Genomic DNA, 12,921 nt, shown 5'->3' with positions numbered 1-12,921 from the left:
ATGCAACAAAAAAACAGCATAAAATACAGTAAAAAACGTAAATAACAATAAATTCAGAATTCAAAAATCAATTTAGGGGGGAGATCCATCCAATAAACATTAGATAATCACCAGGGCCAGGTGGCTAAATTAGTCCTATTTGGGCCAGCGAGGAGACCAGGGAAGAATTAGCTGTGGGATCCCAGAGCAGGTACCGTATTTTTCGCCCCATAGGACGCACCTATTTTTTTTTTTTTTGGGGGGGGGAATAAAGAAAAAAAAATTTCCCTCCCCAGGCACGGGGTAGGTGCGGGGGAAGCCTGAGCTTCCCCCGACACCAGCCCCCAGAACAGCCTGCTATCTGCAAGCCTAGGGAGCCTCGCCGGTCTCCCCAGGCTTGCGGAGAGGTGCGCGAAGCCCGGGCGCGGGAGGGTGGCGCAGAGCTACAGGAAGCCCGGGAAAGCCTGCATTCGCCCCATAGGACGCACACACATTTCCCCTTCATTTTTGGAGGGAAAAAAGTGCGTCCCATAGGGCGAAAAATACGGTAATCTTCATAAAAAGGGGGAGGGGGGGAAGGAAGGGGAATAAAAGAATAAATGGGGGACCTGTTGTCTTATTGATGCCAGAAGCTTCCAAATGCTCCCCTGAAAGGTTTGGCAGTCGAAACAGAAGGCTTTTTATAACAAGACAAGAAATCAGCCCTCAACAACTTAACCGGCGGAAAATATTTTTTTGAAAAAATCCCTAAGCAAAAATCTGACTTTTAGCAATTCACTCAAAAATGATGCCAGAAGCTGGCAAATGCTCCCCTGAAAGGTTTGGCAGTCGAAACAGAAGGCTTTTTATAACAATACAAGAAATCAGCCCTCAACAACTTAACTGGCGGAAAATGTTTTTTTGAAAAAATCCCTAAGCCCCGGGGTCAGAATTTCAGCAAAAATCTAACTTCTGGCAATTCACTCAAAAATGATGCCAGAAGCTGGCAAATGCTGCCCTGAAAGGTTTGGCAGTTGAAACAGAAGGCTTTTTATAACAAGACAAGAAATCAGCCCTCAACAACTTAACCGGCGGAAAATATTTTTTTGAAAAAAGCCCTAAGCAAAAATCTGACTTTTGGCAATTCACTCAAAAATGATGCCAGAAGCTGGCAAATGCTCCCCTAAAAGGTTTGGCAGTCGAAACAGAAGGCTTTTTATAACAAGACAAGAAATCAGCCCTCAACAACTTAACCGGCGGAAAATATTTTTTTGAAAAAATCCCTAAGCAAAAATCTGACTTTTGGCAATTCACTCAAAAATGATGCCAGAAGCTTGCAAATGCTCCCCTGAAACGTTTGGCAGTCGAAACAGAAGGCTTTTTATCACAGGACAAGAAATCAGCCCTCAACAACTTAACCGGCGGAAAATATTTTTTTTGAAAAAATCCCTAAGCAAAAATCTGACTTTTGGCAATTCACTCAAAAATGATGCCAGAAGCTGGCAAATGCTCCCCTGAAAGGTTTGGCAGTCGAAACAGAAGGCTTTTTATAACAAGACAAGAAATAAGCCCTCAACAACTTAAATGGCGGAAAATGTTTTTTTGAAAAAATCCCTAAGCCCCGGGGTCAGAATTTCAGCAAAAATCTAACTTCTGGCAATTCACTCAAAAATGATGCCAGAAGGTGGCAAATGCTGCCCTGAAAGGTTTGGCAGCCGAAACAGAAGGCTTTTTATAACAAGACAAGAAATCAGCCCTCAACAACTTAACCGGCGGAAAATATTTTTTTGAAAAAATCCCTAAGCAAAAATCTGACTTTTAGCAATTCACTCAAAAATGATGCCAGAAGCTTGCAAATGCTCCCTTGAAAGGTTTGGGAGTTGAAACAGAAGGCTTTTCATCACAGGACAAGAAATAAGCCCTCAACAACTTAACCGGCGGAAAATATTTTTTTGAAAAAATCCCTAAGCCCCGGGGTCACAATTTCAGCAAAAATCTGACTTTTGGCGATTCACTCAAAAATGATGCCACCGCTTGCGAATGCTCCTCTGAAAGGTTTGGCAGTCGAAACAGAAGGCTTTTTATCACAGGACAAGTAATCAGCCCTCAACAACTTATCCGGCGCAAAATATTTTTTTGAAAAAATCCCTAAGCCCCGGGGTCAGAATTTCAGCAAAAATCTGACTTTTGGCAATTCACTTAAAAATGATGCCAGAAGCTTGCAAATGCTCCCCTGAAAGGTTTGGCAGTCGTAACAGAAGGCTTTTTATCACAGGACAAGAAATCAGCCCTCAACAACTTAATCAGCGGAAAATATTTTTTTGAAAAAATCCCTAAGTAAAAAATCTGACTTTTGGCAATTCACTCAAAAATGATGCCAGAAGCTTGCAAAGGCTCCCCTGACAGGTTTGGCAGTCAAAACAGAAGGCTTTTTATTACAGGACAACAAATCAGCCCTCAACAACTTAACCAGCGGAAAATATTTTTTTGAAAAAATCCCTAGCCCCGGGGTCACAATTTCAGCAAAAATCTGACTTTTGGCAATTCACTCAAAAATGATGCCAGAAGGTTGCAAATGCTCCCCTGAAAGGTTTGGCAGTCGAAACAGAAGGCTTTCAATCACAGGACAAGAAATCAGCCCTCAACAACTTAACCGGCGCAAAATATTTTTTTGAAAAAATCCCTAAGTAAAAAATCTGACTTTTGGCAATTCACTCAAAAATGATGCCAGAAGCTTGCAAAGGCTCCCCTGACAGGTTTGGCAGTCAAAACAGAAGGCTTTTTATTACAGGACAACAAATCAGCCCTCAACAACTTAACCAGCGGAAAATATTTTTTTGAAAAAATCCCTAGCCCCGGGGTCACAATTTCAGCAAAAATCTGACTTTTGGCAATTCACTCAAAAATGATGCCAGAAGGTTGCAAATGCTCCCCTGAAAGGTTTGGCAGTCGAAACAGAAGGCTTTCAATCACAGGACAAGAAATCAGCCCTCAACAACTTAACCGGCGCAAAATATTTTTTTGAAAAAATCCCTAAGTAAAAAATCTGACTTTTGGCAATTCACTCAAAAATGATGCCAGAAGCTTGCAAAGGCTCCCCTGACAGGTTTGGCAGTCAAAACAGAAGGCTTTTTATTACAGGACAACAAATCAGCCCTCAACAACTTAACCGGCGGAAAATATTTTTTTGAAAAAATCCCTAAGCCCCGGGGTCAGAATTTCAGCAAAAATCTAACTTTTGGCAATTCAATCAAAAATGATGCCAGAAGCTTGCAAATGCTCCCTTGAAAGGTTTGGGAGTTGAAATAGAAGGCTTTTCATCACAGGACAAGAAATAAGCCCTCAACAACTTAACCGGCGGAAAATATTTTTTTGAAAAAATCCCTAAGCCCCGGGGTCACAATTTCAGGAAAAATCTGACTTTTGGCGATTCACTCAAAAATGATGCCACCGCTTGCGAATGCTCCCCTGAAAGGTTTGGCAGTCGAAACAGAAGGCTTTTTATTACAGGACAACAAATCAGCCCTCAACAACTTATCCGGCGCAAAATATTTTTTTGAAAAAATCCCTAAGCCCCGGGGTCAGAATTTCAGCAAAAATCTGACTTTTGGCAATTCACTTAAAAATGATGCCAGAAGCTTGCAAATGCTCCCCTGAAAGGTTTGGCAGTCGAAACAGAAGGCTTTTTATCACAGGACAAGAAATCAGCCCTCAACAACTTAACCAGCGGAAAATATTTTTTTGAAACAATCCCTAAGTAAAAAATCTGACTTTTGGCAATTCACTCAAAAATGATGCCAGAAGCTTGCAAAGGCTCCCCTGACAGGTTTGGCAGTCAAAACAGAAGGCTTTTTATTACAGGACAACAAATCAGCCCTCAACAACTTAACCAGCGGAAAATATTTTTTTGAAAAAATCCCTAGCCCCGGGGTCACAATTTCAGCAAAAATCTGACTTTTGGCAATTCACTCAAAAATGATGCCAGAAGGTTGCAAATGCTCCCCTGAAAGGTTTGGCAGTCGAAACAGAAGGCTTTCAATCACAGGACAAGAAATCAGCCCTCAACAACTTAACCGGCGCAAAATATTTTTTTGAAAAAATCCCTAAGTAAAAAATCTGACTTTTGGCAATTCACTCAAAAATGATGCCAGAAGCTTGCAAAGGCTCCCCTGACAGGTTTGGCAGTCAAAACAGAAGGCTTTTTATTACAGGACAACAAATCAGCCCTCAACAACTTAACCGGCGGAAAATATTTTTTTGAAAAAATCCCTAAGCCCCGGGGTCAGAATTTCAGCAAAAATCTGACTTTTGGCAATTCACTCAAAAATGATGCCAGAAGCTTGCAAATGCTCCCCTGAAAGGTTTGGCAGTCGAAACAGAAGGCTTTTTATCACAGGACAAGAAATCAGCCCTCAACAACTTAACCAGCGGAAAATATTTTTTTGAAAAAATCCCTAAGCCCTGGGGTCACAATTTCAGCAAAAATCTGACTTTTGGCAATTCACTCAAAAATGATGCCAGAAGCTTGCGAATGCTCCCCTAAAAGGTTTGGGAGTCGAAACAGAAGGCTTTTTATCACAGGTCAAGACATCAGCCCTCAACAACTTAACCGGCGCAAAATATTTTTTTGAAAAAATCCCTAAGTAAAAAATCTGACTTTTGGCAATTCACTCAAAAATTATGCCAGAAGCTTGCCAATGCTCCCCTGAAACCGTTGGCGATGGAAACAGAAGGCTTTTTATCACAGGACAAGAAATCAGCCCTCAACAACTTATTCGGCGCAAAATATTTTTTTGAAAAAATCCCTAAGCCCCGGGGTCACAATTTCAGCAAAAATCTGACTTTTTGCAATTCACTCAAAAATGATGCCAGAAGGTTGCAAATGCTCCCCTGAAAGGTTTGGCAGTCGAAAGAGAAGGCTTTTAATCACAGGACAAGAAATCACCCCTCAACAACTTAACCGGCGCAATATTTTTTTTTGAAAAAATCCCTAAGCCCCGGGGTCACAATTTCAGCAAAAATCTGACTTTTGGCAATTCACTCAAAAATGATGCCAGAAGCTGGCAAATGCTCCCCTAAAAGGTTTGGCAGTCGAAACAGAAGGCTTTTTATAACAAGACAAGAAATCAGCCCTCAACAACTTAACCGGCGCAAAATATTTTTTTGAAAAAATCCCTAAGCAAAAATCTGACTTTTGGCAATTCACTCAAAAATGATGCCAGAAGCTTGCAAATGCTCCCCTGAAAGGTTTGGCAGTCGAAACAGAAGGCTTTTTATCACAGGACAAGAAATCAGCCCTCAACAACTTAACCGGCGGAAAATATTTTTTTGAAAAAATCCCTAAGCAAAAATCTGACTTTTGGCAATTCACTCAAAAATGATGCCAGAAGCTGGCAAATGCTCCCCTGAAAGGTTTGGCAGTCGAAACAGAAGGCTTTTTATAACAAGACAAGAAATCAGCCCTCAACAACTTAACCGGCGGAAAATATTTTTTTGAAAAAATCCCTAAGCCCCGGGGTCACAATTTCAGCAAAAATCTGACTTTTGTCGATTCACCCAAAAATGATGCCAGAAGCTTGCAAATGCTCCCCTTAAAGCTTTGGCGATGGAAACAAAAGGCTTTTTTATCAAAGGACAAGAAATCAGCTATCAACAACTTAACCAGCGGAAAATATTTTTTTGAAAAAATCCCTAAGCCCCAGGGTCACAATTTCAGCAAAAATCTGACTTTTGGCGATTCACTCAAAAATGATGCCAGAAGCTTGCAAATGCTCCCCTGAAAGGTTTGGGAGTCGAAACAGAAGGCTTTTTATCACAGGATAAGAAATTAGCCCTCAAGAACTTAACCGGCGGAAAATATTTCTTTGAAAAAATCCCTAAGCCCCGGGGTCACAATTTCAGCAAAAATCTGACTTTTGGCGATTCACTCAAAAATGATGCCACCGCTTGCGAATGCTCCCCTGAAAGGTTTGGCAGTCGAAACAGAAGGCTTTTTATCACAGGACAAGAAATCAGCCCTCAACAACTTAACCGGCGGAAAATATTTTTTTGAAAAAATCCCTAAGCCCCGGGGTCACAATTTCAGCAAAAATCTGACTTTTGGCAATTCACTCAAAAATGATGCGAGAAGCTTGCAAATGCTCCCCTAAAAGGTTTGGGAGTCGAAACAGAAGGCTTTTTATCACAGGTCAAGAAATCAGCCCTCAACAACTTAACCGGCGCAAAATATTTTTTTGAAAAAATCCCTAGCCCCGGGGTCACAATTTCAGCAAAAATCTGACTTTTGGCAATTCACTCAAAAATGATGCCAGAAGGTTGCAAATGCTCCCCTGAAAGGTTTGGCAGTCGAAACAGAAGGCTTTTAATCACAGGACAAGAAATCAGCCCTCAACAACTTAACCGGCGGAAAATATTTTTTTGAAAAAATCCCTAAGCCCCGGGGTCAGAATTTCAGCAAAAATCTTACTTTTGCCGATTCACTCAAAATTGATGCCAGAAGCTTGCGAATGCCCCCCTGAAAGGCTTGGGAGTCGAAACAGAAGGCTTTTTATCACAGGTCAAGAAATCAGCCCTCAACAACTTAACCGGCGGAAAATATTTTTTTGAAAAAATCCCTAAGCCCCGGGGTCAGAATTTCAGCAAAAATCTGACTTTTGGCGATTCACTCAAAAATGATGCCAACGCTTGCGAATGCTCCCCTGAAAGGTTTGGCAGTCGAAACAGAAGGCTTTTTATCACAGGACAAGAAATCAGCCCTCAACAACTTATCCGGCGCAAAATATTTTTTTGAAAAAATCCCTAAGCCCCGGGGTCACAATTTCAGCAAAAATCTGACTTTTGGCAATTCACTCAAAAATGATGCCAGAAGCTTGCGAATGCTCCCCTGAAAGGCTTGGGAGTCCAAACAGAAGGCTTTTTATCACAGGTCAAGAAATCAGCCCTCAACAACTTAACCGGTGCAAAATATTTTTTTGAAAAAATCCCTAAGTAAAAAATCTGACTTTTGGCAATTCACTCAAAAATGATGCCAGAAGCTTGCAAAGGCTCCCCTGACAGGTTTGGCAGTCAAAACAGAAGGCTTTTTATTACAGGACAACAAATCAGCCCTCAACAACTTAACCGGCGGAAAATATTTTTTTGAAAAAATCCCTAAGCCCCGGGGTCAGAATTTCAGCAAAAATCTGACTTTTGCCGATTCACTCAAAAATGATGCCAGAAGCTTGCAAATGCTCCCCTGAAAGGTTTGGCAGTCGAAACAGAAGGCTTTTTATCACAGGACAAGAAATCAGCCCTCAACAACTTAACCAGCGGAAAATATTTTTTTGAAAAAATCCCTAAGCCCTGGGGTCACAATTTCAGCAAAAATCTGACTTTTGGCAATTCACTCAAAAATGATGCCAGAAGCTTGCGAATGCTCCCCTAAAAGGTTTGGGAGTCGAAACAGAAGGCTTTTTATCACAGGTCAAGAAATCAGCCCTCAACAACTTAACCGGCGCAAAATATTTTTTTGAAAAAATCCCTAAGTAAAAATCTGACTTTTGGCAATTCACTCAAAAATGATGCCAGCGCTTGCGAATGCTCCCCTGAAAGGTTTGGCAGTCGAAACAGAAGGCTTTTTATCACAGGTCAAGAAATCAGCCCTCAACAACTTAACCGGCGCAAAATATTTTTTTGAAAAAATCCCTAAGCAAAAATCTGACTTTTGGCAATTCACTCAAAAATGATGCCAGAAGGTTGCAAATGCTCCCCTGAAAGGTTTGGCAGCCGAAACAGAAGGCTTTTTATCACAGGACAAGAAATCAGCCCTCAACAACTTAAAAGGCGGAAAATATTTTTTTTTGAAAAAATCCCTAAGCCCCGGGGTCAGAATTTCAGCAAAAATCTTACTTTTGCCGATTCACTCAAAAATGATGCCAGCGCTTGCGAATCCTCCCCTGAAAGGTTTGGCAGTCGAAACAGAAGGCTTTTTATCACAGGTCAAGAAATCAGCCCTCAACAACTTAACTGGCGCAAAATATTTTTTTGAAAAAATCCCTAAGCCCCGGGGTCACAATTTCAGCAAAAATCTGACTTTTGTCGATTCACCCAAAAATGATGCCAGAAGGTTGCAAATGCTCCCCTTAAAGCTTTGGCGATGGAAACAAAAGGCTTTTTTATCACAGGACAAGAAATCTGCTCTCAACAACTTAACCAGCGGAAAATATTTTTTTGAAAAAATCCCTAAGCCCCGGGGTCACAATTTCAGCAAAAATCTGACTTTTGGCGATTGACTCAAAAATGATGCCAGAAGCTTGCAAATGCTCCCCTGAAAGGTTTGGGAGTCGAAACAGAAGGCTTTTTATCACAGGACAAGAAATCCGCCCTCAAGAACTTAACCAGTGCAAAATATTTTTTTGAAAAAATCCCTAAGCCCCGGGGTCAGAATTTCAGCAAAAATCTAACTTTTGGCAAGTCAATCAAAAATGATGCCAGAAGCTTGCAAATGCTCCCTTGAAAGGTTTGGGAGTCGAAACAGAAGGCTTTTCATCACAGGACAAGAAATAAGCCCTCAACAACTTAACCGGCGGAAAATATTTCTTTGAAAAAATCCCTAAGCCCCGGGGTCACAATTTCAGCAAAAATCTGACTTTTGGCGATTCACTCAAAAATGATGCCACCGCTTGCGAATGCTCCCCTGAAAGGTTTGGGAGTCGAAACAGAAGGCTTTTCATCACAGGACAAGAAATAAGCCCTCAACAAGTTAACCGGCGCAAAATATTTTTTTGAAAAAATCCCTAAGCCCCGGGGTCAGAATTTCAGCAAAAATCTGACTTTTGGGAATTCAATCAAAAATGATGCCAGAAGCTTGCAAATGCTCCCTTGAAAGGTTTTGGAGTCAAAACAGAAGGCTTTTCACCACAGGACAAGAAATCAGCCCTCAACAACTTATCCGGCGCAAAATATTTTTTTGAAAAAATCCCTAAGCCCCGGGGTCACAATTTCAGCAAAAATCTGACTTTTTGCAATTCACTCAAAAATGATGCCAGAAGGTTGCAAATGCTCCCCTGAAAGGTTTGGCAGTCGAAACAGAAGCCTTTTTATCACAGGACAAGAAATCAGCCCTCAACAACTTATCCGGCGCAAAATATTTTTTTGAAAAAATCCCTAAGCCCTGGGGTTACAATTTCAGCAAAAATCTGACTTTTGGCAGTTCACTCAAAAATGATGCCAGAAGCTTGCGAATTCTCCCCTAAAAGGTTTGGGAGTCGAAACAGAAGGCTTTTTATCACAAGTCAAGAAATCAGCCCTCAACAACTTAACCGGCGCAAAATATTTTTTTGAAAAAATCCCTAAGTAAAAAATACGACTTTTGGCAATTCACTCAAAAATGATGCCAGAAGGTTGCAAATGCTCCCCTGAAAGGTTTGGCAGTCGAAACAGATGGCTTTTAATCACAGGACAAGAAATCAGCCCTCAACAACTTAAAAGGCGGAAAATATTTTTTTTGAAAAAATCCCTAAGCCCCGGGGTCAGAATTTCAGCAAAAATCTTACTTTTGCCGATTCACTCAAAAATAATGCCAGCGCTTGCGAATCCTCCCCTGAAAGGTTTGGCAGTCGAAACAGAAGGCTTTTTATCACAGGTCAAGAAATCAGCCCTCAACAACTTAACCGGCGCAAAATATTTTTTTGAAAAAATCCCTAAGCCCTGGGGTCACAATTTCAGCAAAAATCTGACTTTTGGCAATTCACTCAAAAATGATGCCAGAAGCTTGCAAATGCTCCCCTGAAAGGTTTGGCAGTCGAAACAGAAGGCTTTTTATCACAGGACAAGAAATCAGCCCTCAACAACTTAACCGGCGGAAAATATTTTTTTGAAAAAATCCCTAAGCCCCGGGGTCACAATTTCAGCAAAAATCTGACTTTTGTCGCTTCACCCAAAAATGATGCCAGAAGCTTGCAAATGCTCCCCTTAAAGCTTTGGCGATGGAAACAAAAGGCTTTTTTATCACAGGACAAGAAATCAGCTCTCAACAACTTAACCAGCGGAAAATATTTTTTTGAAAAAATCCCTAAGCCCCGGGGTCACAATTTCAGCAAAAATCTGTCTTTTGGCAATTCACTCAAAAATGATGCCAGAAGCTTGCAAATGCTCCCCTGAAAGGTTTGGGAGTCGAAACAGAAGGCTTTTTATCACAGGACAAGAAATCAGCCCTCAAGAACTTAACCAGTGCAAAATATTTTTTTGAAAAAATCCCTAAGCCCCGGGGTCAGAATTTCAGCAAAAATCTGACTTTTGGCGATTCACTCAAAAATGATGCCACCGCTTGCGAATGCTCCCCTGAAAGGTTTGGCAGTCGAAACAGAAGGCTTTTTATCACAGGACAAGAAATCAGCCCTCAACAACTTATTCGGCGCAAAATATTTTTTTGAAAAAATCCCTAAGCCCCGGGGTCACAATTTCAGCAAAAATCTGACTTTTGGCAATTCACTCAAAAATTATGCCAGAAGCTTGCCAATGCTCCCCTGAAACCGTTGGCGATGGAAACAGAAGGCTTTTAATCACAGGACAAGAAATCAGCCCTCAACAACTTAACCGGCGGAAAATATTTTTTTGAAAAAATCCCTAAGCCCCGGGGTCACAATTTCAGCAAAAATCTGACTTTTGGCAGTTCACTCAAAAATGATGCCAGAAGCTTGCGATTTCTCCCCTAAAAGGTTTGGGAGTCGGAACAGAAGGCTTTTTATCACAGGTCAAGAAATCAGCCCTCAACAACTTAACCAGCGCAAAATATTTTTTTGAAAAAATCCCTAAGCAAAAATCTGACTTTTGGCAATTCACTCAAAAATGATGCTAGAAGGTTGCAAATGCTCCCCTGAAAGGTTTGGCAGTCGAAACAGAAGGCTTTTTATCACAGGACAAGAAATCAGCCCTCAACAACTTAACCGGTGGAAAACATTTTTTTTGAAAAAATCCCTAAGCCCCGGGGTCAGAATTTCAGCAAAAATCTTACTTTTGCCGATTCACTCAAAAATGATGCCAGCGCTTGCGAATCCTCCCCTGAAAGGTTTGGCAGTCGAAACAGAAGGCTTTTTATCACAGGTCAAGAAATCAGCCCTCAACAACTTAACCGGCGCAAAATATTTTTTTTAAAAAAACCCTAAGCCACGGGGTCACAATTTCAGCAAAAATCTGACTTTTGTCGATTCACCCAAAAATGATGCCAGAAGCTTGCAAATGCTCCCCTTAAAGCTTTGGCGATGGAAAAAAAAGGCTTTTTTATCACAGGACAAGAAATCAGCTCTCAACAACTTAACCAGCGGAAAATATTTTTTTGAAAAAATCCCTAAGCCCCGGGGTCACAATTTCAGTAAAAATCTGACTTTTGGCGATTCACTCAAAAATGATGCCAGAAGCTTGCAAATGCTCCCCTGAAAGGTTTGGGAGTCGAAACAGAAGGCTTTTTATCACAGGACAAGAAATCAGCCCTCATGAACTTAACCAGTGCAAAATATTTTTTTGAAAAAATCCCTAAGCCCCGGGGTCAGAATTTCAGCAAAAATCTAACTTTTGGCAATTCAATCAAAAATGATGACAGAAGCTTGGAAATGCTCCCTTGAAAGGTTTGGGAGTCGAAACAGAAGGCTTTTCATCACAGGACAAGAAATAAGCCCTCAACAACTTAACCGGCGGAAAATATTTTTTTGAAAAAATCCCTAAGCCCCGGGGTCACAATTTCAGCAGAAATCTGACTTTTGGCGATTCACTCAAAAATGATGCCACCGCTTGCAAATGCTCCCCTGAAAGGTTTGGGAGTTGAAACAGAAGGCTTTTTATCACAGGACAAGAAATCAGCCCTCAACAACTTAACCGGCGGAAAATATTTTTTTGAAAAAATACCTAAGCCCCAGGGTCACAATTTCAGCAAAAATCTGAGTTTTGGCAATTCACTCAAAAATGATGCCAGAAGCTTGCAAATGCTCCCCTGAAAGGTTTGGCAGTCGAAACAGAAGGCTTTTTATCACAGGACAAGAAATCAGCCCTCAACAACTTAACCGGCGGAAAATATTTTTTTGAAAAAATCCCTAAGCCCCGGGGTCACAATTTCAGCAAAAATCTGACTTTTGTCGATTCACCCAAAAATGATGCCAGAAGCTTGCAAATGCTCCCCTTAAAGCTTTGGCGATGAAAACAAAAGGATTTTTTTTCACAGGACAAGAAATCAGCTCTCAACAACTTAACCAGCGGAAAACATTTTTTTGAAAAAATCCCTAAGCCCCGGGGTCAGAATTTCAGCAAAAATCTAACTTTTGGCAATTCAATCAAAAATGATGCCAGAAGCTTGCAAATGCTCCCTTGAAAGGTTTGGGAGTCGAAACAGAAGGCTTTTCATCACAGGACAAGAAATAAGCCCTCAACAACTTAACCGGCGGAAAATATTTCTTTGAAAAAATCCCTAAGCCCCGGGGTCACAATTTCAGCAAAAATCTGACTTTTGGCAATTCACTCAAAAATGATGCCAGAAGTTTGCAAATACTCCCCTGAAACCGTTGGTGATGGAAACAGAAGGCTTTTAATCACAGGACAAGAAATCAGCCCTCAACCACTTATCCGGCCAAAATATTTTTTTGAAAAAATACCTAAGCCCCGGGGTCACAATTTCAGCAAAAATCTGACTTTTGGCAATTCACTCAAAAATTATGCCAGAAGCTTGCCAATGCTCCCCTGAAACCGTTGGCGATGGAAACAGAAGGCTTTTAATCACAAGACAAGAAATCAGCCCTCAACAACTTAACCGGCGGAAAATATTTTTTTGAAAAAATCCCTAAGCCCCGGGGTCAGAATTTCAGCAAAAATCTGACTTTTGGCAATTCACTCAAAAATGATGCCAGAAGCTTGCAAATGCTCCCCTGAAAGGTTTGGGAGTTGAAACAGAAGGCTTTTTATCACAGGTCAAGAAATCAGCCCTCAACAACTTAACCG

Source organism: Podarcis muralis, chromosome 12 (assembly GCF_964188315.1).
Source record: "Podarcis muralis chromosome 12, rPodMur119.hap1.1, whole genome shotgun sequence".
Lineage (NCBI taxonomy): Eukaryota > Metazoa > Chordata > Lepidosauria > Squamata > Lacertidae > Podarcis > Podarcis muralis.
Note: the sequence above shows the minus strand (reverse complement) of the source record.